At 46.7% G+C, this 25,098-nt stretch overlaps 1 non-coding gene and 1 pseudogene across 1 annotated transcript; both read right to left on the bottom strand.

Annotated features, from left to right (window-relative positions):
- Nucleotides 1–6,505, bottom strand: part of LOC119333311 — a 6,845-nt pseudogene extending 340 nt beyond the window's left edge.
- On the bottom strand, nucleotides 1,514–1,600 carry LOC119334913. The gene has a single exon (XR_005161618.1). It is a non-coding gene; the product is annotated as a small nucleolar RNA Z161/Z228 (small nucleolar RNA).
- Nucleotides 6,506–25,098: the final 18,593 nt, after the last annotated feature.

Here is a 25,098-nt window from a genome sequence, read left to right as displayed (position 1 = left end):
GGCTGTTCTGGTACCCGCCACCACCACCCCGGCTGTTCTGATACCCGCTGCTGCCACCACCATCCCGGCCATTCTGGTATCCGCCACCACAACCCCGGTCATTCTGGTATCCACCACCACCTCCACACCCATTTTCGTATCCGCTGCCCATGCCACAGCCACCACCACCACCTCCACGCCCATTCTCGTATCCGCTGCCCATGCCACGGCCGCCACCACCACCACCTCCACGCCCATTCTCGTATCTGCTGCCCATGCCACGGCCGCCTCCATGCCCGCTGCGGCCATTAGGGTAGGCCCCCCTCCAGCCACGATCACCACCTCGCTGGTTCTGACAAGATTGCCGAGGGTGCTGAAACTGTCGCTTTTTTGGCTCGGCATACATCTGATCTTGTTCTTTCACATCAAATTTCTCCTGCTCTGCCTCAGCCACGCGATATTCCACACGAGGGTTCACCAGGGTTTTACCATCCTGAAGTTGGCATGTTAGTATCAGCCAGATATATATTATATACACAGAAAAACACTCCACAGGTCATCCAGTCATTACCACATTTTGCACATCGGCTGCATTAGACTGATGATCATTGTCGATTTCTGTGGCATGCGAGGAATCTTCCTCGTCCTCCTGTCAACAAGTAAACATACCAACAAGATCAATATAAGCTTTAATCATTTCTACTTTCAGAGGTCAACAAACAAAATACTTGACCCCTCAAAATGTCCCCAATTAAAACCGTGTAAATTTTAAATATAAACACTCATCTAATAATTACAAAATGTGTACCATTTTTCAGTCTATCATAGCTCAGCTTCTGGGTGTTAGAACAAACACAAAATGAATAACCAAGCCAACACGACTAAGCAACAGTAGAAACACTTCACAGTAACCAAAATAATAAATCTAGCAAGATATCTTGTTTTAATCTCATCTGCAGAAAACACTTCGTACATGGTAGTGCTTTAGGTGAACATTCATAGTCATGACTGATCACATATGCTAGTATCAGAAAATTAGTAGTGCTTTTGCTTTCTGGATATAGTGGTTGATTATTTGCATCCAGCGCAATTAAAAAAGGCATCCCTGAAAAGAAAATACTATAGCTGGCAGCTTAGCCTCCTAGCAAAGTGCAACTGCTGTCCTGCTTGAGATATATTTACTTATTATACGACTGACCCTACAGAGGCAAGGAGTCCAGTCGAGTAAGTTAAGGGCATTGAGTTTGGAATCAGACTACGGCTAACCAGGAGGAACCATATAGTCCTCTAGGAAATGTGACCCTCTCATCAAGAATAACAATTACATGTACCTACATTTTCTTCTCTATATCAATCTACACCAACTACCAAGACACTAGCATGGGCATGGCTCACAGGGCAGCCACCAGCAAATAACGCCAAAAATCTTCAGTGAAGACCGAGGCAAAAGTTTCAGGAGTTCGGGTTATTCTAAAACTTGCATTAACACAATGCTCTCCAGGAAATCAAATCCTTTATGCATAAAAAACTGAAATGCCATCAGCGAAATATGTATGCACCATTACACACTAAGTGTCCAGACGACCGCTGTGAGTTGGATAAGGTCTCTCATCATATGGCACAAAATAAAAACAGTACTTGAATTCCCAGCAACCCAAAACAATGGGAAAACACCACAAAAGTTAAACGATAACCCAAGTTCATGATTGGCTGTTTGGAAAATGCAAGACAGCACAATTTATCCAGGAGAACTACTTAATTATTAATGCATCATTTCAAATGTGTACCCCACCTCAGTGATTTATCATAGGTATGTACTCCCTCCGTCTGGAAATACTTGTCATCAAAATGGATAAAAAGGGGTGTATCTAGAACTAAAATACATCTAGATACATCCCCTTTTATTCATCTTGATGACAAGTATTTCCGGACGGAGGGAGTATGTAGGTGCATTTTAATAGTACTCTACACCAAAGAACTGTGATATTACCAAAGGTGTAGTAAGGTGATGACAGTGCTGTCTAGCTTTTGTTCCAATAATCATAATACTAAAAGGTGGAGATGGACATTGTACAGTTTCTAAATATAATGTCTGAGGCAACATGCAGTAGGTGATGCTTGGACGATTTACAGTGAATATACCATGATTTTTAGTTTTAAAAGCATAAAGAACTGTACACGTACACACAGGTTTAAATCTAGGGAAATCAATGCAGAAGCGATGCCAGCATAAAATTGTTACTAAAAATATCACAATGTTGTTATAAAGAATGGAGAACTGTGAACGTGAACTCTTAGGTTAGAAATCCAATTTTGCAATTTAGGAAAATGACACTACCTTTAGTGTTAGCACACACAAAAGAGCAACACTATAACTTCTATACATATTTAAATTGCAAGTGATTTTATGATGAGCCCTAGAGGCTGGAGCTTTACCCATGTCATATTAATGCTGAGTAAATAATTACATACTATCTCAACAATCAAGCTTGCGCAACGAACTGCAAAACTGGCAAGAACAATAGGGCTATAGATTCTGCAACTAGCAGCATTGCAATGCGCCTAGGAGATTGCGGCTAAAAATAATAAGAATTCCTCAAATGGAAGTCAAAGAAGATCCCTCGGGACTTAACAAAGATTACGAATGATCTATAGTTATGAAAGAGAATCTGCAACTCAGAAAAGTAATCTAGCAATAATATCGAAGTACACAGCTAGGATGCCAACGAACATATATTACCAGACCCAAAGAATATACAACTATTAAGTTGTGTTATCAAAGTAATGTTGGTCACAAGTCCTAGACTTGTAATCATAAAGTAGATAAGCAACAAGAAGTAAGAATGACAGATAGGAGTAAAATGGTCCCCAGGTCCCAGGAGCATGTGCTCCTTCAGTGGACGGTAAATAAATAATTCTGAGTGTCTAAAATTCAGGTAAAATTACACATGCAAATGTTTGAACCATTCAGATTCCAGTAGGTTTTCTTGGAAAAACAAACACTTTTTTGCGCCTGAGCAAAAGAAACAAATCTGGGCTCTAAAATGTAATCTTTAGAGGCACAAAACTTGTACAGAAAAAAAGGAGACCCAGTGCTAGAAGCTCCTACGCCAGGTGGGGCCTGGGGAAGGATTATACGAGGCAAGCCTTACCCCTGCACACTGCAATGCAGAGAGGCCGCCTCCAAACTTGTTTTACACAATGGGTACAAATATTGTCAGAGCGCTAAACTTGGTTTCTCCACTCATGCTGCAGAAATGCCAGCTTTTTCCGTTAAATTTACAAACGTAATAAAATACAAGAGAATTTACATGTGTATCCTTTTCAGAATGTTTTGATATCAGGGATTGGGATTGCTGTTCTTTTCAACCAGCATTTTAAGTAATGGCCAACAAAGTAAAAAAGGAACAAATGTACAATAAACAATCATGTTATTGCATGACTGCAATATGATGAATTCTAGCGCGTGATATTTATAATCTTTAATACAACAAAACTCAATTACTATGTTTGCAAACTGCAAAGACCCATCAGAATAGAGACCATCCTGTACCTAGATAGTGGTAGCACTACACATAATATTATACAAAGATCATAGTTTTTAAGTTATTATTTTCAGCGTTTTTTCCAGAACACCAATGCACAGGCACTGTCTGTTATATCTAAGCAACGGCGCACAACATCCATATGAAACAGCATAATATACACCCCAAATGGATCGACCTTACAGTTTTCCAATTAAAGCTATAATCCACATTGATCATTACTACTGAATCAGCACAAAAAGCACCAGCAGCAGCAACAATGATGATAATAATAATACTAGGAGCACTGTGCACTACAGCAGATCAATCGTTGACAAAGATCAGAACAAAGTTTCAGGGCAATGATCACTTCACCATGCTAAGCATATACTATTAAATTACTAAGGAGTGCAATTTGCTATTTCACCTTGTGATTTTCAGCAGCTAGGGTCTCCTTGAGTGATGGTGCCTCTGGTGAGTCGGTCATGCTCATCTGTGCCTGCAGACCTTCAGCTCCATGGTCCCCAGCAACTGCAGGTGCTGTGTAGTAGTCTGATGCCATGATCCTGTCTAACTTGGACCTCACCGCAGCATCTACAGCAAAAGGCCACAAATTTCAATCAGCAATCACCTCAAATCAAACCAAATTACAAACCTATATCAACCCTCACATGTAACAGAGGAGCCAGGGTGGATCGGCGCATAAGCACGGGTTAGCCATAGGCGGGCATGATGGGCACAGGCTGGAGTGCGTCATGGTGGGAGACACCATCTGCGGAAGAAGGGCGAGCCGCGGCAAGGGCCGCCAAAGCAGACACTGCGTCAAGGTCGTTCTCCACGAGCAGGTCCACGTTATCATCCCATACGTAGCCGTGGGTGATGCAGCTGCTCCGTTCGTTCTTGCGCGCAACCATGGTGGCGATGAACTCGTTCGGTGACTTGACATAAAAAGGGAGCCGAAGTAGATGAGCGCGAGGAGGTCCTGGATGGACAAATCGGAGCCAAAGGATGAGGAACCGGCAGCAGGTGCAGGGACGGTGGAGAGCTCCTTGGTGAGAGCAGTGGAGAGTGGTACGCGGAGGCGCTCAAGCTCGTCAATGAGCGCGGCGATGACGGGCTTGGAGTGCATGAGCTCCTTCTGCTCCTGGTTAAGCATCTTGCCGGCAGCGACGGACTCCTCCATCTGCGCGATGCGATTCTGCTTCTTCCGCAGCACACGGAGACGCTTCGACACCACCGAGAGCACCAGCCCTTCCTTGATTTCAAATATTGTCCCTTTGGTTTCAAATTCTTTAACCAACTCTGCAAAAAAATGCAAAGCATAATGTAAGGCAACAGTAATGTTTTCATCAACAAAAAAGCAACTAATTACATGTGTTATCAGACTACCATATTAACTAGTGCTTTTCCGGTCATTACAATTTTTTGTTAACTCCGTAAATTTATTAGGGACGAGTACATGAAGTCGTGCCAAAAGAGCTAAAAAGAACACACGGTTCATATGTTGGTTCGAACCACGCCGTCTTTTGAGGAGCACACTGCGCACCAGACTCAAGCTTCAAACTTTTGGTGTCCACAGTAAGTACATATGCTGTCGGATGGCACATGCTCTCGTTCGCCATAATGTAAATAACATTGTCATCAAGCAAGCTTAATGTAGGACCAGCACTAGTCAATTTCTTCCAAGTCAAATTGTTTTCCTCATCAAACATCCCAGGCAACAAATTCGGCAAACTTGAGTCGGTGAAAGATATCTCAGACGTATCAATCGTCAAGCCATCACACCAAACATCTGAATAAATTGATCTAGTCCATGTTTTAGCCATCCAGCCATAATCCTTTGCTCGCTTCATGTTGAAGAAAGCATCTTGCACATGAAAATCTAACTCAACACACTTGATCAAATCATTGAATATCGTCACATGACGGTGTGGTCTTGGAGTGAGATTCTCAAACATCAAATGGAACTCAGACGTATCACACGGTTCCGGAACTGGCAACGGAACAAAACGGATGGTAGGCTTTTTATCCAAAACATTGCATAAGAGAATTCCCCACCAGAGATCAATCCAACCTATGATACCCTTTTCTGCATATGCCACGCTCATGGTATTATGAAGCAATAGCTTATCCCTGGCATTCCTTGTCTCATTATCCTCAGCGATACAAGCGACCTGAGAGTGCCAATCATTCGTGTCAGATCGATATATGTGGAGTGTGTAATGTTTGCGAGACTCAAGTCTGAAATATTCAACATGTGGAAAAATGACAGCAAAGTCTTCACTGTTATCACTAACAGGCAAGATGGCAGCCATGTTTGGCGTTAAAGAAGACGGGTATGGCCTTGCAAGAAGATGAAGAGAGGCGAAATCGGGCCCTGCTTTGTAAACAAAATAGTCGATGAACCGCAAGTAACGGTTGACACTGTCCGAGAAGGTGATAGCCAGCAGTACAAAGCCTCCAGTTACACCAAGTATACGAGGCGGTGCTGTCAAGCGATCCCCGGTCTGATCAACGCAGCTGACCAGGCACAGTGAGATGGCTGGAGGGTCAACTGCTTCAAAAGAAACCTCCAAGTGAACCCCTTTGCTATTCTTGGATTTTGCGGTAGTGGAATTTTTCAACTCGCCCACTAAACATTTTTTATCCAAGAGGATTTGGGGGTGGTGGCCACACGGAGAAGGATGGTCTTGCATTGAGTGAAAGGGTGCCGATGAAGATATGGATCGCGGAAGGCGGCGAATGGCCTAGCCCTGGGAATTGACGGGAAAGAAGCTCGGGGGTCGATGTCAGGGAATCAGGGTAGATGAGCTCGGACTATGGCTGCCTGGGAGTCAGGGCAGACGGCCAGAGACGGAGCATCGTGGAAAAGGCCGAAGGTGGGAAGCGCCGGGATGGCGGTGGTGGCGGCGGCGGCAGGCGGTCGAGGTGCGCGGCGGCAGGCGGTCGAGGCGCTCGGCGGCAGGCGGTCGCGGTGCGCCGCGACGGCAGGCGGTCGCGGTGCGCGGCGGCGACGGTGGAGCCGAACCCTAGCGAGGCGGCGGCACGAGGGAGACAGATTGAGCGAGGGGAAGAACCGAAGGAGCGAGACAGACCTTTTTGACAGATCGGTCGCAACAGATCCTCGAACGCTCGGGGCGGCCGGCCCATGTAGTGTAAGGCTCGGTAGCGAGTTGTTTCCAGTGAGTTTGTTTTTCCTTTTTTTGAGGTTTTTTTTCTGTTTTATTAGTTTTCAGTGGGTTTTTATTTTGGTTTTCCAGGAAAACACGAGATTTATTTATTTATTAAAAATATATTTCTTAAAAAAATACATGGAATTTTTGAAAATTTGAGAATATTTTCTAATATGTTTGTGAGCATTTTATGAAAAAATATAAACACTTTTTTATATTTCTGAACATTTTTAAGAAATTTTTGTAAATGACGAACGTTACAGTTTTTAGTAATAGACTAGCACAAGTGTTTTCGTGGCTCTCTTGGTAGGTTTTGGAATATTTGAGAATACATAGGCGGAAGAAATAGGTCGGCAGAGTCACGAGGGGCCCACAAGGGTGGGGGGCACGCCCTACCCCCTGGGCGCACCCTCCGTCCTTGTGGGTGCCTCATGGCTTCCCTGACATGTACACCAAGTCCTCTGAATGTCTTTTGGTCCAAGAAAAATCATCGTGAAAGTTTCATTCTGTTTGGACTCCGTTTGATATTCCTTTTCTGCGAAACTCTAAAACAAGGGAAAAACAGGAGCTGACACTGGGCTCTAGGTTAATAGGTTGGTCTCAAAAATAATATAAAATAGCATAATAATGCATATAAAACATCAAAAACAAATATATAATAGCATGGAACAATCAAAATTTATAAATACGTTGAAGACGTATCAACGCCTTCGTCGCCGGTACCCACCCCTCTCAACCAAAGCTTTCACCTATAGCCCAGAGACCCTCCACCTCGATGAGCCTCTTAGGAGAAGGCTAAACCACCGATACGTGCCACATGCCACTGGAAGACCACGTGAACCGAACAAGGAGCAAGCTGCTCGATGCCTCTCCATTGCACCACGTCAACAAAGTGGCTAGCTCGCCCAGAGGCCACCCGCACCTCCACAGCCCAAGCACGCCTGCGACGACACTGGCAGAGCAAGGCACACGCCACCACTGAAGCGTTTACCACTGAGCCCCACCTTCACGACCTCATAAGACTAACTCCGCCGCGCGACCCTATCCCGTCCGACCCCGTCCGTTTGGGGTAAAAGGGATAAAGCGGACGGCCCAGCGCGCGACGGCCTGGACCCATCTGGTCCGTTTTGTGTCCGGGCCGACTCATTTCGAGCGCAAACATGCGCCGGGTTTGGGTCGCGGCGGACAGCAAATGGACGCGGCGCTCGTCCACGTCGGGGTCGCGTGGCAGGCGGCCACCTACCTCCCACCGCTTGACATTAATGCGCACACGCGGTTGGCCCCACCTGTCATCCGCCCAGGCGAACGGTCGCCGTCCTTTTTAAATGAGGAAGCCGTGGACCGATCGTTGCCCACACTCCCCATTCCAACCCGCTGCCTCCTCGAAACCCGACACCCCCAAACCCTAGCCTCTCCCTGTCCTCGAACTCACCGGCCGGCTGCCTCGCAGCAATGGGGCTATGGAACCACGGCCGCAAGGGGAAGCACGACCGCGAGGCTGGCTCCTTCTCGGGACGCCGTCGCGGCTCCGTGAAAGAGGAGGCCGCATCGCCACCGCGTCGAGCCCCCGCGCCTGCCCCATTCACCATCGGCCCTAGGGCCGCCGGCGAGCGCAACCGGCAGTACATCAACGCGGATGTATGCCGGCGCTATTGGGAGACGATGACGCCGATCCCGTGGAGCGACGTCCACCTCCCCAACAATTGGCACCTCTCCGCCGACTAGGTCCCGATCCCGCCGGTCCCGACGGGCGACCGTGCGCGCCACGACGAGATCGTGCGCCGCCGCCGCCTCCTCCCTGGTGACCTCTACTATGACGATAGGTACGCCCCCGACTCTGTGCTCTGGGACACATGGCTAAGGGACGAGCACGACGTGCGGCGCGCCTCTTACTTCACCGGCACGTCGTCGGGGCCGCGGCGGGAGGTGCGTGAGAGTACGTGGGTGCGCGGCCTCACACCCACGTCGTCGCCTTCCCCATCTCCATCGCCACCTCCACCTCCTCGCATGACAGTGGAGGAGGAGGCCCAGCTCATGCAACATGTCATGGAGGACTCCATGAACACGCACAATGAGCGCCAATGGCGGGGCCTCGAGTAGACGGTGGCTCTCTTTTTGGCCGGCGACGTCGCCTTCCCCGAGCTGCAGATGGTAAGGGCGGAGGAGGTGATGGGGGAGGAGCTGGTGGCCGCGTTCCACCCGAGCCTGGTGGGCCAGCAGTGGAGCTGGTCGTGCACGGCTCCGGAGATGGCCGACACCGTGGGTGGCGTGAACTGGTGCCCCACGCCGCTGCGGTCACCGGAGCAGGAGGCGTCGCCATGGGAGGAGGTGGTGCAGGCACCTCCCGCCTTCCGGCCCGCCACCGAGTACCATGAACCGTCGTCCCACCTCTGGACGCCGCCGGACTATGTCGACCTCGTCAGCGATGACGACGACACCGGCGGCCACCGAAGACGGCGACGGCCACGGCATCGACGGGCACGGCAGGAGCGCGCGGGCAGCGTTTTTATTTATTTTTAAGTTAATTATGCCAAACTGGACGTTCGCTTTATTTTAGTTTTTCAGTTTCTTTTAATCACGTCCACTCCGGACATGATTTGGGGTGCGGCCGCGCGTTAGGCGCACCCAGGACCCAACTGAAGGGGACATAAGCGAACCCATTGCCGCTCCAAAGAGACAAAATCCAGCCAAACTGGACGTTCGTTTGGGGACGTGAGGTGAAGTTGGCCTAACTCACGTCGTGCCCTCACTAGAGCTCGCCAAGAACGGATCTAGGCGCCAAACCGTCCGTCCCGTGTGTGACGGCTTGGTCTCCTGTCTGGCGCTTCTTGTGGCAACCTAGGGTTCGCCTCCTCGTCCCCCAACACGGCGGCGGCAGATCCATCTCGTCCCAGCCGCCTTCGGCAGCTTCGGAGGCCAGCGACCCAACCTCCCTCTCTCGTCCGCATAGATCCCAACCCATCTCCACCAGAGGCCTTCCGTGTGAGTCTGGGGCACGCGGTCGTACTTCCACCAAATCCCTAGTTTTTTATGTTTCTCCGGTGATGCACAGGCGTTTGGAGGCTGGGGGGTAGCATGGAGGGAGTCGAAGGAATGTTGAAGAAGATGAACCTGTCCGAGGCAGAGAGGAGGGGAGTCAAGGTGGGCTGGAAGAGGGCGACGGCGAGGGAGGGAAGTGTGCCAAAGGCGATGGGGAAGCTGATCTTGGACAGGCCGGGGTATGCAGAAGGAATGGCATTGCGCTGGGGCGAGTGTGGTGCCCGATGAAGAGACTGGAGGTCAAGGAGATGGGGGAGAACCAATTTCTGTTTATGTTTCATCAGGAGGCAGGGAAACGAAAGGCGCTCGAGAACGGGCCATGGACCTTCGGCAAGGAGCTTCTGGTGATGGAGGATTTCGACCCTAGGAAGAGACTAGATGAATATGTGTTTGAAACAGTTCCAATATGGGTCCGTATTTTCAATGTTCCTTTGGGAATGATGTGTAAGGAAATGGGGGAGGATCTAGCAGATGAGATAGGGGAATTGGTAGAAGTGGATTCGGGTGAGGATGGCTCAGCGTTGGGGTAGTGCTTGAGAGTGAAGGTGCGAATCAGAATTGCTGAGCCACTTATGCGAGGAATCTTTCTGGATATTGATCCAGTGGATGATGGGGCAATGGAGGAGGAGGGAGGGGAGGAGGAGGAGGAGAGGGAAAAGGAAGACGAAATGGGTGGGAGGAAGAAGAAGAGAAAGGAAGATGAAAGAATATGGTGCCATAATATGGTGCCGTTTTGAGTACGAGTTTTTGCCAGACTTCTGCTACACATGTGGTAGGCTGGGGCATTTAGATAAGGACTGTAAAACAAAACTCAAAAGGGGACAAGCTGCTGAATTCGGGAGATGGATGAAATATGCCCCAGAGAAGCCTCAATCATATTACATGGTCCGGGGTGGACCGAGGGAGACGAGTGGAGGCAGCTCGGGAAGGAAGAAGGGTTGGTCGAATAGTGAGGGAAAGAGCAGGAGTGATGCACCATCGTGGAGGAAACCACCAACTTGCACAACCGATGGGGGTAAGAAGAAGAATGATGATGGGGAGGAGGTCACGAGTCCACTTAAGATTGGTCCAACTGCTAAGGGGGCTAATGACACTACAGTGGGAGAGAAGAATAAAAAACAACTTGATTTTGGGAAGGGGGACGCCAATGATCCAAGCCTGGCTGGGATGGAAAACATTACAGAGACGGTAGTAAGGGGTGGTGGTGGTGTGATAGTGGGTGTTGGGAATGGGTCGAATGAAAACCACAGTGTGCCAGGGAACAAAGAGGAAGATGGGGTAGGAAATATTGTAAACAACCCAAGGGCTGAACCAAGAGGGAGGAATGGGAAGTTCAAGAGAAAACCCAGGGAGAGTGTGGAAGGCAAAACATGTGGAGTAATAATAGAAAAAAAAGAGGAGGGGGAGGAGATGGAAGTGGACAGCCAGGGGTCACCGAAGAAAATCAAAGGGAACGAAGCAAGTACCCAAGAAATGGAGGGAGTACACACCGTTATGAATGCGGGACTGCCGAGTCAGTCCTGCGAGCAGAAATGAGAATCATCACATGGAATTGCCGGGGTTTGGGGAATGGCCCGGCAATTCGAGGACTCCTGGATATCCGGGAGAAGGAGGACCCCGACGTACTCTTTTTGTCGAAGACGAAATTGGTACGTAGTAGGCTGGAGTGGCTGCGGTGGAAGTTGGGCCTTACGAATATGATGGTTAAGGACTGTGAAGGTCAGAGTGGAGGTTTGGCTTTATTCTGGAAGAATGAGGTGAACTTGAGAGTGGTGGGCTTCATGTCTAGATATCACATCGATTCGGAGATCACGGAAGAGGACGGGTTTGTGTGGCGATTCACAGGGATGTATGGGGAGCCGAAACATGATGATAAGGATAAAACTTGGCGTCTTATGAGCAACCTGAAGGTACAAAACAACAAACCGTGGCTTTGCTCAGGAGACTTCAATGAGGTTTTACACCCATGGGAGAAGGAAGGGGGGGCACCTAGATCACAGAATTGCATGGACAAGTTTAAAGCTACACTTGAGGCGTGTGAACTTGGAGACTTGGGCTTCATAGGAGATGCATTTACATGGCGGAATCACAGCCATACTGCAGTTAATTACATAAAGGAGCGGATTGACAGAGCACTGGCTACACAATCATGGTGCAAACGGTTTTTTGCTTTTAAGGTCACTAACAGAGATCCTCGACACTCGGACCACAGACCAATCATCATTGACACACAAGGAGGAGCTAAGAGACAGCAAGGCGCGACTCGGAGCTCTACGCCGAGGTTTGAGGCGAAGTGGCTGGAGGAAGAGGACTGTAGGGCAATGGTAGAAAATGCTTGGAAGAAGGGAGTGCAGTTGGAAGGAAAAGGGGTGGCAGCAGCTGTTAAAGGAGTCATGGTTGAATTAGTGGACTGGAGTAGAAATATTTTGGGGGACTTGGAGAAAAGAATTAGCAAAACAAAGGAGTTGGAGAAGTGTCGAAGGAGCAGCATTAGTGCAGAGCAGGTTCGGAGGGAGGAACTACTTAGATTTAAACTTGGGAGGCTCGAGGATCGGAGGGAGTTATATTGGAGACAGCGGGCACATGTCCATTAGATGAAGGGAGGCGACCGAAATACGAAGTTTTTCCATGCAGCAGCCTCGGATAGAAAGAAGAAAAATCACATTAAGAAATTGAGGAGACAAGATGGTACTGTAGTGGAGGAGAAGGAGGCCATGAAGGAAGTCATGACTAGCTATTTCCTTAATCTGTTTACGTCCCACACGACAACAAGAATGGAGGAGATGATGAGTCAGGTTGATGCACGTGTTACCCCGCAAATGAATGAGGTTTTGAATGAGCCCTTCTCTGAGAAGGAAGTGTTTGAAGCTCTCCAAAGTATTGGTGACCTGAAGGCCCCTGGACCCGATGGTATGCCATCGATGTTCTACAAAAAATACTGGGACATTGTAGGAGAAAAACTGGTCGCAGAAGTGCTTGAGGTGCTGAATGGGGGACCCATGCCCAAGGGGTGGAATGAGACTTGTGTTGTGCTGATTCCTAAGGTGCAAAATCCGGAATGCATGAAAGACTTGAGACCAATCAGCCTCTGCAATGTTGTTTATAAGTTGGTCTCTAAGGTACTTGCAAATCGGTTGAAACAAATCCTTCCAGACATTATCTCACCTAACCAAAGTGCCTTTGTTCCGGGCCGATTGATCACGGATAATATTTTGCTTGCTTATGAATGTACACACTATATGCAGAGAAAGAGAAGAGGAAAGGAAGGGTTCGCTGCAGCGAAGTTGGACATGAGTAAAGCCTATGATAGGGTGGAATGGGATTTTCTGGAAAAGATGATGTATAAACTTGGCTTCGAGGAGACATGGGTCAAACGAATCATGCTTTGTGTGTCCATGGTGTCATACAGATTCAAAGTGAATGGAGAGTGTACGGATGTGGTGCTGCCCCAATGCGACCTCCATCAAGGTGACCCCCTCTCACCGTACCTCTTTCTCATTTGCGCGGAGGGGTTCTCCTCCTTACTGAACAGGGCAGAAGTGAATGGAACTCTGACTGGTATATGTATTTGCAATGCAGCCCCAAGTTTCAACCACCTATTGTTTGCAGACGACTCGTTGGTACTGATTAAAGCTACAAGCGAAAGTGACAGGCATCTGCAAAGTATACTACATCTGTATGAGGTGTGCTCGGGACAAATTGTTAATTACGATAAGTCATCGGTCATGTTCAGCAAAAACACAAGGAGGGAGAGGAAGCAAAGTGTCCTGGCTGAGCTACATATCAATACGGAGGCTAGATCCGAAAGGTATTTGGGGTTACCTGTTTATGTGGGACAAGATAGAGCAAAAACCTTTCAGTATCTCAAGGAACGAATCTGGAAAAGAATCCAAGGTTGGATTGAGAGATTGTTGTCTAAGATGGGGAAGGACGTCCTAATTAAAGCTTGTGATCAAGCAATCCCTACTTTTTCCATGTCATGTTTTGACCTCACTAAATCCTTATGCGAGCAGATGGGGAGCATGATATGCAGATTTTGGTGGGCAAAGCAGGAGAAGCAAAATACCATGCATTGGTTGAGTTGGGAGACTCTGACAAAGCCGAAGAAGGATGGGGGCCTTGGATTCTGAGATCTATATGGGTTCAACATCGCTATGCTTGCAAGACAGGCGTGGCGGCTCCTCCAGAACCCAACCTCCCTTTATGCACAAGTTCTTAAAGCACGTTATTTTCCATCTACATCAATTCTTGAGGCTGCACCAGCACCTGGTATCTCATATACTTGGAGGAGTATCGTGAAGGGTGTGCATCTATTAAAGGAGGGCCTAATATGCAGAACTGGTGATGGGACTGAGGTCAATATCTGGAAGGATCCGTGGCTGAATAGGGAGGGCCAGAGATTTCCCATCACGCCAAGAAGAAGGTGCCTTCTTACTCGGGTATGTGAACTCATTAATCCAGAAACCGCAAACTGGGATAGGGAGTTGGTCAGGAATATCTTTGCTGACGCAGATGGCAAGGTCATCCTTGCGACGCCAATCCGAGAAGAGTTTGAAGATTTCTATGCATGATTCCCTGATAGTAAAGGCCAATTCTCAGTAAAATCTGCATACAAACTGTACGTCAAAGCAAGAGATGCTACCTCAGCCTCGTCGTCAATCTCAGGTCAACAACTCTGTTTCCCATGGAAGAAAATTTGGGACATCCCCTACCAACCAAAGATCCAACAGTTCATGTGGAGATTAGCACACAACAGTCTACCTTTGAAGCTAGCTCTGAAAAGGAGAGGGGTTGAATGTGAAACACTCTGTGTATGTTGTATGTGACACCCCAAATTTTTGACCTTGTTTTATTAATTAAAATTTTGCCAGGAATTAAAAACTTTTATTTTCTGGACTCCCTTTTGAGTTTAAACCTTTTTTCTCCCTTGTTATTATGGAGTTTTTCCCCCAAAATGAAAACTTTTCAAATATGTTATTGGACCTGTTTAACCTCTCTAGAAAAACTTTTCTTTTATTAGTAGAACAAATTACATAATTAATTTGCTTGATCTTTATGTTCTTGAAAAATGGTTTTCCAAGGTTATATGGCCATAATTGAACTACAACCATTTGATAAATTCACTTAAAATTCCAACAAAAATTTGGAGATGTCATGTGATGTCTTTAAATCACTTTTATACAAAAATATCTTTTATTAATGTAATATTTTGAGCTCTGCATCAATTTTTCTTCTCTGGTCCAGAGTGCAATTTTGCACTGCAACCCATTTAAATATTTCCTTCTGGCGTCCACCGAAATTATGGGATGTTGGTAGTAGCATATGATTCGACTTTTTGCAAAAACCTAGTGCTGTTCTTTGAAAAATTTGAGTGAATCAACCTCATTTTCATTCTGGTCCAGCCTAGGTGATTTGCAAAGCAAGTACCTAATTTCCTTTGAGTTTTGATCTCAAACCAACTCCTCTGGATAGTCCTTAGCATCCACAACCTAGAACCATCAAGATCCACTCTTCTTCTTTTCAAAATTTTCAAGTTTCAGCCTTTGCAAGTTTGGACCAGATTGGTCAAATTTGGTGAAATTCATATTTTCTCTTCTCCAAAAATTCTACCAAAATTCAGGCAGCCTCCTGGTGCAATGAGAGGCCACTCCACCAAGTTTCAGCTCAAGGAAAAATCCCTTCATGCCAAAAGCATTCTGTCGAACACCTGAACTGCACTGTTTCTTTGCACTTTCAGAAATTCAGTAAAGTTCAGAGTTTCAGTTTCGTCAGACTTCGGTCACGCGACCACAGTGCACCCTGGCGCGATGCACACGGCCCCATCCCCTTGGCCAGCACCCCGCACACGCGCTTGGCGCCTTCCTGGCGTCGGTGGCGCCCTGGCCCGCCTGCGCCGGCGTGTCCCGTGGCGGCAGAGCCACCGTAGCGGCCGACAGGGGGCAACACTGCGGCATAACGCCGTTCAGCACCGCCCAAACCTTCTAAGAGCTCCACGTGGCCACCTCCTTGCCAGCACACGCATGCACCACCGTCGCCGTGGCCTGGCACGCGCAGAGCGCGTTCTCTACCGCCGGCGTGCCGTGCGGCCATTCCGTCGAGGGCAGGCCGTAATCCTCCCTCCCGTGCTGAGTTGGACACTGGGATGGCACCGCTGCTTAACCTAGACGATGCTCAAGCCCCTAAGCCGACCGTCCACCCACAGCGCCGCCGTAATCGTCCGCTGAACTTATCCGTTCACGGCAACCGCCTCAGGCCGTCTATATATAGCCTCCCCGAGCTTGTTCTTGCCCCCGCACAACTCCACCACCTCGCCAGACCCCGCCTAGCCACTGGAGGAGCCTCGAGGAACCTTTCTTCTTCGACTCCGGCCACCTCCGTCCGCCTCGGGCTCCGGCAACATTCTCTTTGGTGAGAACTCCTCCGCCGCCCTGCTCTTGCCCGTAGCCCCGTACCACCTCCAGTAGGCTAACCCCCACTTCAATTTGAACACCGCAGCTCCCTCCGGCAAGATCCACGACTGCCCGAACCGCCGTCCGCCGGAGCAAGGGCCGCCGTCGACACAGTGCTCGCCGACCACCACCACCACCACCAACCGACGCGGAGTGACGCCATGAGCACGTTGGTAACCTCCGATCCCCCTGCCTCGCCGTAGATCGCCGCCGGCGATCGCCGCGGCCCTCCAGCGCCAAAGCTCTGGTCTGTTTTCAAACCCGACGGGTGGGTCCGCCCCGTCAGCCTTTTATTCTTTTTGAATCGTTTTCTGGAAACGCCTTCGGGCAAAATACGCTTTCTCCACTGAACTGGCGTATTCGGGGCTGAAGCGTTTTCTGATTTTATAAAGAGAACCCTGGAAAGTTTCTGTTCCATTACAGAAAAGTCCCTGGATTAAAACTCTTATAACTTTTAAACAGAAAATGATCTTTGATTGATTATTTTTCTGTCCTCTTTAAATTTTTGTCTAGTTTTTTATCATATTTATTTGAAAAATCTCAAACAACTTTTTTGTGCTGTTTTGAAATTTGTGTGTTAATTCAAATTTATTGAAAATAGGATTTTGGAGAGAGGAAGAAAACTTTCAAAAGTTTTGGAGAGCACCCCCACCTCTCCACACCTTGAAGGCAAGCATCTTGAACCCTGGCATAATATTTTTGATGTGTTAGTTGACACGTTTATAACACCACCTTATTTCAGAGAACTCGTTATTTTATGTGATGATGCGATCATTTGCATGAATGCATATTAGTGATTTCCTTGCTGTTGGAAATGAATATACTTGTGATGGTAATCATCCTCATGTGCCTTGCATGCATGCCGGAAAGGAATCCGGGAAAGCCTCTGCCTTGGGTAGGCGTGAGCTTGTCGCCGGTCTCCGTCGGGACGGTTATGTCCGGTATGGCATAGTAAGGTATAATGGGTGGTGATTTTGTTGGTTGAAATATATTTGATATACATGTCATGCAGGGAATTTATAAGCCTCCTGAGTCGGCCATAGATCGAGTCTTGTTCCGGTAACCCCCATACTTGTTTCGTACTGCCACTAGTCCCTGCCGTAGGTAGGGTATGGTTCAGTAAGTTGTTAACCCTTGTCTTGGCACACACCGTACAGAGAGGCCATGGTGGAAGATATCGGTTGTAGCCGGTAGGCATGCCACCTGGTCCGGGGGCATGGGTGTATCCGGTTGGGACCGAGAGGGGGGCACCCCTTAGAGCGCGCGATAGAAATTTGATCCCATGCTACTCGAGGTTGTAGCCTCCACACTTAGAGTTTTGCTTAACAGGTGTCATGGGTGATTCCAGACACGAGTAAAAGCTGGTGTGTGCAAGTCAGGTGTGTTTCAATTAAAAGACCGTAGACGGAATTAGTCCGATGGACTAAAGGAATCCGTTACTCGTGGGTAAAGAGTACACTCTCTGCAGAGATATTAAACCTATCCGAATAGCCGTGTCCATGGTTAAGGATTACAGTCTGGGGTGGGTCAAGTGTCGGTCTTAGTGTCGGTCTTCGGAGGAGAAACCACTAAACTCAAATATTGATGATGACATGTGATATATGATGGTTATGATTGTTATCATTATGGACTAACCGGTTGCATTGTTTGAAATAAGGAATATCCCTGGGATGGTACCACCTCCTGGATATTCACTATGATTATAAGCCCTTTATGTGGCGTCGCTCAGACGCCCGACTGTGGCAGGTTCGTTATTTTATTTATTTTTACAAGCCCTTTATGTGGCGTCGCTCAGACGCCCGACTGTGGCAGGTTCATTATTTCATTTATCTTTACAAGCCCTTTATGTGGTGTCGCTCAGACGCCCGACTGTGGCATGTGGTTACTTCATTTACTCATAAGCCCTTTATGCGGCGTCGCACAGACGCCCGACTGCGGCATGTTTGTTATTTCATTTTCTCATAAGCCCTTTATGTGGCGTCGCTCAGACGCCCGACTGTGGCATGCTTGTTATTTTATTTTACTTTATAAGCCCCTTACGTGGTGTCGCTAAGACGCCCGACTGAGGCATGCTCACTTTTACTATCCTTTCGAGACGTCGCTTCAGACATCCGATCGGTGCATTTTATTTCTATTCTGTCATTGCATATTCCGGTTGCATATAAATAACCTGCTTGCATGCATCAAGATTTTATTTATGACTAACGATGTGATCATAGAATATTTCAGTACATGTTGATCAATTATATTATACCTGTGTTCTTAATGTTTGCGAGTACATTCAAAGTACTCACTGGCTTGTCCCTGGCTATTGTCTTGGCCAAATTGCTTGCTTGGAGAGGAGCGTAGCGATGACATCCTCGGGACCTAAGCGACGGTGATAGCAGCCTCGCGAAGATAGGAGTTAACCTGGTCAGCTGTTCCTGTGGGAAATGGAGTCCCATAGACCGTGGTGATCCACAAACCGCTTCCGCCCTCAACCACTAGGAACCATTTGATGTACTCATAGGCCACAATGGTCTTGTACTACACATTTTGTATTTTTGCTTGGAGTTTCTGTATCAAGTTGGTGCCTCATCAGCTAACAGTAATCCTGGGGCTGGTGAGCACAACGACCATTTTCTGGAAATTAGAGCCCGGAAAACCGGTCGCGACATTGTAGAAGGGTAGATGAAGATGGGGCTCACTTGTTCCTGAGATGCAAACAGGTTAAAAAGCTATGGCGTTGTCTCGAGCTGGATGAGATTCGTGAAAAGTTGTGTGCTTGCACTGATGCAAAGGAAGTAATACAGGCAGTGCTGGATCTACCTGAAGATCAACGGGTGCTTGTTACATGTATGCTGTGGAGGTGGTGGGACTGCCGCAATAAAATTAACGCTGGGGAGTCTTCAGACACAATGGAGAAGGCTGCAGTGTCCGCTAGGCTTTGGTCTGCTGAATCACTACAACTATGCAGTAATCCCAAATCCCAGTCACAACCCAAGGAACACCGTTTCTGGCAGAAACCGCTCGGTGACTTGATGAAAATTAATGTGTACGGGGCGTTCAATGTCTCTACTGGGTGTGGCGGTTGGGGATTCGTGGCCAGGGACAACAGTGGCGACATAAGGGGATCAGGGGCTGGCAAGCTTCAGCATGTGGCCAGTGCTTTCCAGGCCGAGGCGACTGCTGCTTGGGAAGCAATTCACGCAACATCCTCTTGGGGAATGACGGCTATCCAAGTGGAGTCTGATTGCCAATCTTTTGTGAAAGCTTTGCAGAGTACGGAGTACGACTTGGCTCCTGAAGGTGTTCTTCTAAAAGATATACGGTCTTTTGCTCGGTTGAACTTTTTTTTGCGAAAAACTTCCAATCTATTCATCTTCAATCATGACGGTACAACGAACACCAGAAATAATAAAAATTACATCTAGGTCCGTAGACCACCTAGCGATGACTACAAGCACTGAAGCGAGCCGAAGGCGCGCCGCTGTCATCGCCCCTCCCTCGCCGGAGTCGGGCACGACTTGTTGTAGTAGACAGCCGGGAAGTCGTCGTGCTAAGTCCCCATAGAACCAGCACACCAGAACAGCAACCGCCGCCGATGAAGGATAACGTAGATCGAAAGGATCCAATCCGAAGACACGCGAACATAGACGAAAAACAACCAGATCCGAGCAAATCCACCAAGGATAGATCCGCTGGAGACACACCTCCACACACCCACCAACGATGCTAGACGCACCACTGGAACGGGGGCTAGGCGGGGAGACCTTTATTCCATCTTCAGGGAGCCGCCGCCGTCTCGTCTTCCTGAGCAGGACAGAAACCCTAACAAATATGAAAGGAACGACTAACAACGGAGCCCTCTCACCAGCCCTTACGAGGATCCACCTCGCCTCCATGGCCCTAGGGCCACCGGAGATGAGGCAAACCTGCGGCGAGCCGGCGAGAGGCACAAACCCTAGCTTTTTTGGTGGAGGAGGAGGAGGAGGAGTACGTATTTTCTCGATTGAACTTTAATTCTGTTGAATTTATGTATGCTCCCAGGGGCTGTAATAAACTAGCACATGCACTAGCAGCCGTAGGCTCTAAGCGAACAGACGCTAGGCAGCTGTGGACCGATGGTGTCCCTGACGATGTATTGGTGTATCTGGCCAGCTCTCTTGCTGTGCCTGTGTGATTTATGGAATCGCTGTGTTCCATCTAAAAAAAAGAACGGATCTAGGCGGTCCTCCAAACCCACGGCACAGATCTATCCTCCAGTTGCCATAGGGTGGCCACCACAGCGCCGAAGGGATGAAGGATGACGCCGCCACAGTCTTGGAAATCAACCCGAGGCGACCACCACGTGTGAAGCTCCCGCAGAACGCTGGACACCACCGCCGTGGCCTAGCCAGGCCCTGGACGGGCATATTTTCATCAACTTGATCATATGATTAGACACGTGGCATGCTGATTCGTGACAAGGGATGTTCACAAAACATTTTGCACAAGCAAAAAACGAAACTAAAATACCCTTGTATATAAGAGGTGTTTGTTAATGAATCACGATCAAATTAATAGGAAATTCAGTCCACAACATGTGCTAAGACCTTCATCTACCCAGTTGGTAGGCTACGTTTACCGCCACATGGGCAGAAGGATAAGATGAGCCACCCGAATAGTTTAGGAACCGATTTGGTCACTTTCATAGCTTAAGGACAAAAATGAGTGGTTTGTAGTTGGAGGAGGGTATTGTGTATTAATTCTCATTAATACCGCATTTTCTATAGCACATGCGATTGTAGTTATAGTCTTGAATGGACATCTAGGTCTCTAAATGGATTCTTATAATTAACATCCAACAATTAATTCACTAATGTGTGTGTGCACGCTAAGTGTATGAACATGTTTCAGTGCCAAATGTTCCAGGGCATTGACGCCCCCTCCCCCCTCGAAAAGTAAAAGGAATTTAGGCGGTGGCTTTCCAAAAAAATATTTTAACTTTCCTATGTTTTTGTGATGTTGTGTAATCACCTTGAGTCATGGGGTAGCCACACTAATTACAATGGATGCCGAAAGAAAAGGGAGGCGCTCATTGCTCAACTTTATCCTTTTGTCGCCACAAAAGTCAGACCAAAACGTACAACATAATCGGATTTATACTGGATGTGTGGAACTAGGAGTCTTCATATGTGCAGTAGGACTCCGTAGTGTCTGAGGGTTTCTCTGACCCTGTGTCCAGAGTCTCTCGGTGAGGGGCTCGGAGTATCTTGAATGAAACCCAGAGGCCAGACCAATGTTCGAGGTTAACCACGAACAAGCGCCTGAGATCGACCACACACCAGCTTCCCTGGTGTGTCTGCGATGATGTTGTTAGTGTGGGGGTGTTGAAGTTTCTGAACGTTGTATTTGTGCACTTTTTTTCTCCTTTGATCGATTATTTAGACTTGGTTCCCGGAGTCTTCGGATGTATATTTTTTTCTGCAACGGTAGATTTTAAGGTAGACCTACTTGTACTCCTCACCCCCGTGAGAGAGGGGCAATATCTGAATTCTTTTAGATGTGAGTGTTGAAAGGGAAACAAGAGAACAATTGAGAGAGCCTCGGCACAGATGTAAAAGTGAATGAGTGTCCTTTCATTAGATGATTGTAGGTATTTATACAGGCAGAAATGATGCATCGAAGAGGCATCCGTTCGGGAGAGATGTCAGGAACCGACGCGACAGTTGCCAGCGCAAACTGGCTGCGGTTGGTACAAGGGAAGATTCCCCCATAATTAACACAAGTTAATTGAGCTTTAACACTCCCCCTAATCTACACTTGTCCATGTAATATCATCATCTTGAAAAAGTCTCCTCCAAAAACCCTGTGGGAAAAATGTGAGGAGTATACTGTTTGATATGTTGCTAAACTCCTTCAAACCCAGTGGGAAAAATAAGGAGAAAATGATGCAACATATAATGGTTATTGTCTCTTTTAACTCAATACGAGAAAACTCATAGAGTTTAGAGAACAATAAATATGTCGTATATACTTTCCCAAAAAACCCGGTGGGCAAAACAGAAAGTATGACATATGATCTCATGTTGATATTACCTCATTAAAAACCTTTATGAGAACCTGTATAGTAAACTCATGAAGGGAAAAAGAGTATAATATGATGCATTGAACAGGAACAATTCAGGAAGATACTCCCCCTGATTCTTGCAAATTCCAAAGCCGTCAGATACCAATTCCATGAACATGTTTCTGGAATGTAAAAGTTGGTAGAGACTTGGTGAACAAATCAGTTGCATGATTCGACTTGCAAGATATGCAATATAAAGATATTGCTTATTAGTAACATGTTTGCATCCGGACAACACAAGAAACATTATCTTGAGATAATGGTTGATGGATGTAGCCATGAGGTCTGTTTCAAAGACTCTCCATGAGATGGCTACCACACCTAATAGGAACACTAAGCTTGTCTACGATCCGACATAGTGGGATCTGATCGATGTATCCAATGATATCGGAGTTCACATTCCTGTGAAACTGAAAACCAGGACAAGATGTTTGATGCCTTGGAGATATCGAAAGATATTCTTGAGTACCAACCAATTGTGTTTGGTGGATCCAATGGCATTATGGAACATTGAATCCCAATATCTCATTTCCATCATCTCTTGGTCTAAATAGATCTTTCTCTACATCTAGAGAATGAATTACCATGAGAGTTATGGATGGATAAGATTTGTCCATAATGAGTTTCTCCAATATGTTTTGGATATAGACAACATGGTGTACCATAATGTATGAATGAAGGTGCTCAAGTTGTAGTAACGAGCAGTGTTTTGGTTTACCCAGATCCTTCATTTTAAACTCCGTCATTTAGATGATTACATGTGTCGTCATTGCAGACACACAAACATGGATAATCATCATCGTAGGAGTAATCCTTGTGGAAAGGAACTCACTAAGTCGGTTGTACCAAATGTACCGACAACGATAAGTCGTATGGTGACTTACTGATTTTACACAATGTATGTTGCATTTTGTATTTCGATTCAGAATTGAGATTCCATCGGGAATCAATCATATATGTCTGAATCTAGTGATGCACATGGATATGTAATCACTACATCTATCAACTGCAGAGATAGATGATTTTGTACTGCCAATGATATAAGTTATCGGAAAGAGATTCCACCTATGGAGAATAGTTGGGTATCTGCGTGAACCCTTATGCTACAATACTTGCTCTATGTTTCACCACCTCATTGTTCTCAATTCCGTTTCCAGAAGAAAATTGGTGTAGGTATTGCTTATGAATACCTTCCCATTATTGAGCAAGATCATTTCTACCTAGATTATACCCTTTGCTTGAGTTTAGTCCGAGTGTTGTTCACACTTTGCCATGGCCATGGTCTTTGGATCTGAATCATTTGAAAGGTTTTTGCAATCTAGTTGAGAAATATATGTCGACAATTGTAGACTTCCGGTTATATGATTCTCCAGAATCTATATATCAATATAGACTTGATGGAAATATCGTTACCCATGGTGATTGCTCGCGATTTCCCAATGCGATCGAGTCGGGTATTCCGATGTCCTGGTCATTGTGTGCACTATGACCTGGGTTGGTGGAGGTTTCCCGTCCATTGGGTGTATACTACCCATTAGGTGTCTCTCAACGTGAAGTTGACTTGCATTTACTGATTCACAGGCCTTGATATCCTTGCTTGCGGGAAGCTGAATCCTGATGTACTTCTGCCATACATCTCCCTTTGTTGCTATGAACAGGGAGTGGAGTGAATTTTGTTGGTACCATCACTCTTTCAGGCATATTTTTGCAGGATTATAGGATTGTGTGACACTTTTATAGTCAGTAAATGAATCTGGCAGGTTATTTGCAATGTGATGCAAATCTTCTGAACGCATGGTTCAGATCTTTGAGTATGTGGATTTAAGGCAGAAAATGTGTTGAACATTCCACTAATTTCCTGGCATTCTTTATGGTACTTGAAATCTCCCCCTAATGCCTGGAAATGTTCCTCATTGAATCAACATACTGACCTTGAATAACTCCCCATGTGAGGGGCTTGAGGTATTGACGGGAATACAGTTATTCCTCACATAGATCCCAACTATATGTTGAGGGGCCAATGATGTATGCCGGGTGGTGATATCGGTATGCAACCGAATTATCGCAGATAGGAAATACTTGGTAGATATCCACATATCAAAGATAGTGGGGAATAATATTATGCAGTTCTGTGATGAGCGTGTAAAACTGCATGACTCCAACGTAAAGTTGGTAAGTTGCAATTCCAAAGTAAAGATAATGCAATGAGCTTAACTCTTTGGATAGATTCTACCAAACCATTTTGAGTCTAGACATTAGGACAAATTGCTAAATTTCAATCCAAAAGCCATAGAGATGGCCCTCAAGGAGAATTCTGCAATGTTATCCATTCAATTTGCTTGAAATCGATGTCAGGATAATGGCCAATGGTTTCGTGTGAATAAAGCACACACTTAAGACCATCATGTAGATATGTCTTTTAGAACCATGGATACCTGAATAGTCTACTCAATGGCTGGGAAGAGCCACTTACCTCGACTTGATGCATTCAAGGAGTCTGAGTGGTTCAACGTAGACTTTAAGGTGTGTGAGCCTTAAAATTAGCTTCCCTGTGTCACTTGTAGTGCACATAAAATCCAAATGTTATTAGAATTTAGCATCATAACAATCATAAACCAGTGGAATTGTTGATAGTTTCGGTTTCAACCCAATGTCAATGATGACCAAAGCAGGAATGCCAAGTTTGTCATGCAAAAGACACTCTGGAAAACTATCTCGTACGCAACATGTGCTACGGGTTTTGTAGTATGTGTAGTGTAATGCCGATGATACATAGAGAATGTGCTTGCCACATCCGTTGCATATGGTAAAGAGAAGATATTTCTCTTTGTTGTCATCATAAG

The sequence above is a fragment of the Triticum dicoccoides genome, chromosome 7A, assembly GCF_002162155.2.
Source record: "Triticum dicoccoides isolate Atlit2015 ecotype Zavitan chromosome 7A, WEW_v2.0, whole genome shotgun sequence".
Lineage (NCBI taxonomy): Eukaryota > Viridiplantae > Streptophyta > Magnoliopsida > Poales > Poaceae > Triticum > Triticum dicoccoides.
The sequence above is the reverse complement of the archived record's forward strand: the minus strand, read 5'-3'. Positions and strand labels throughout refer to the sequence as shown.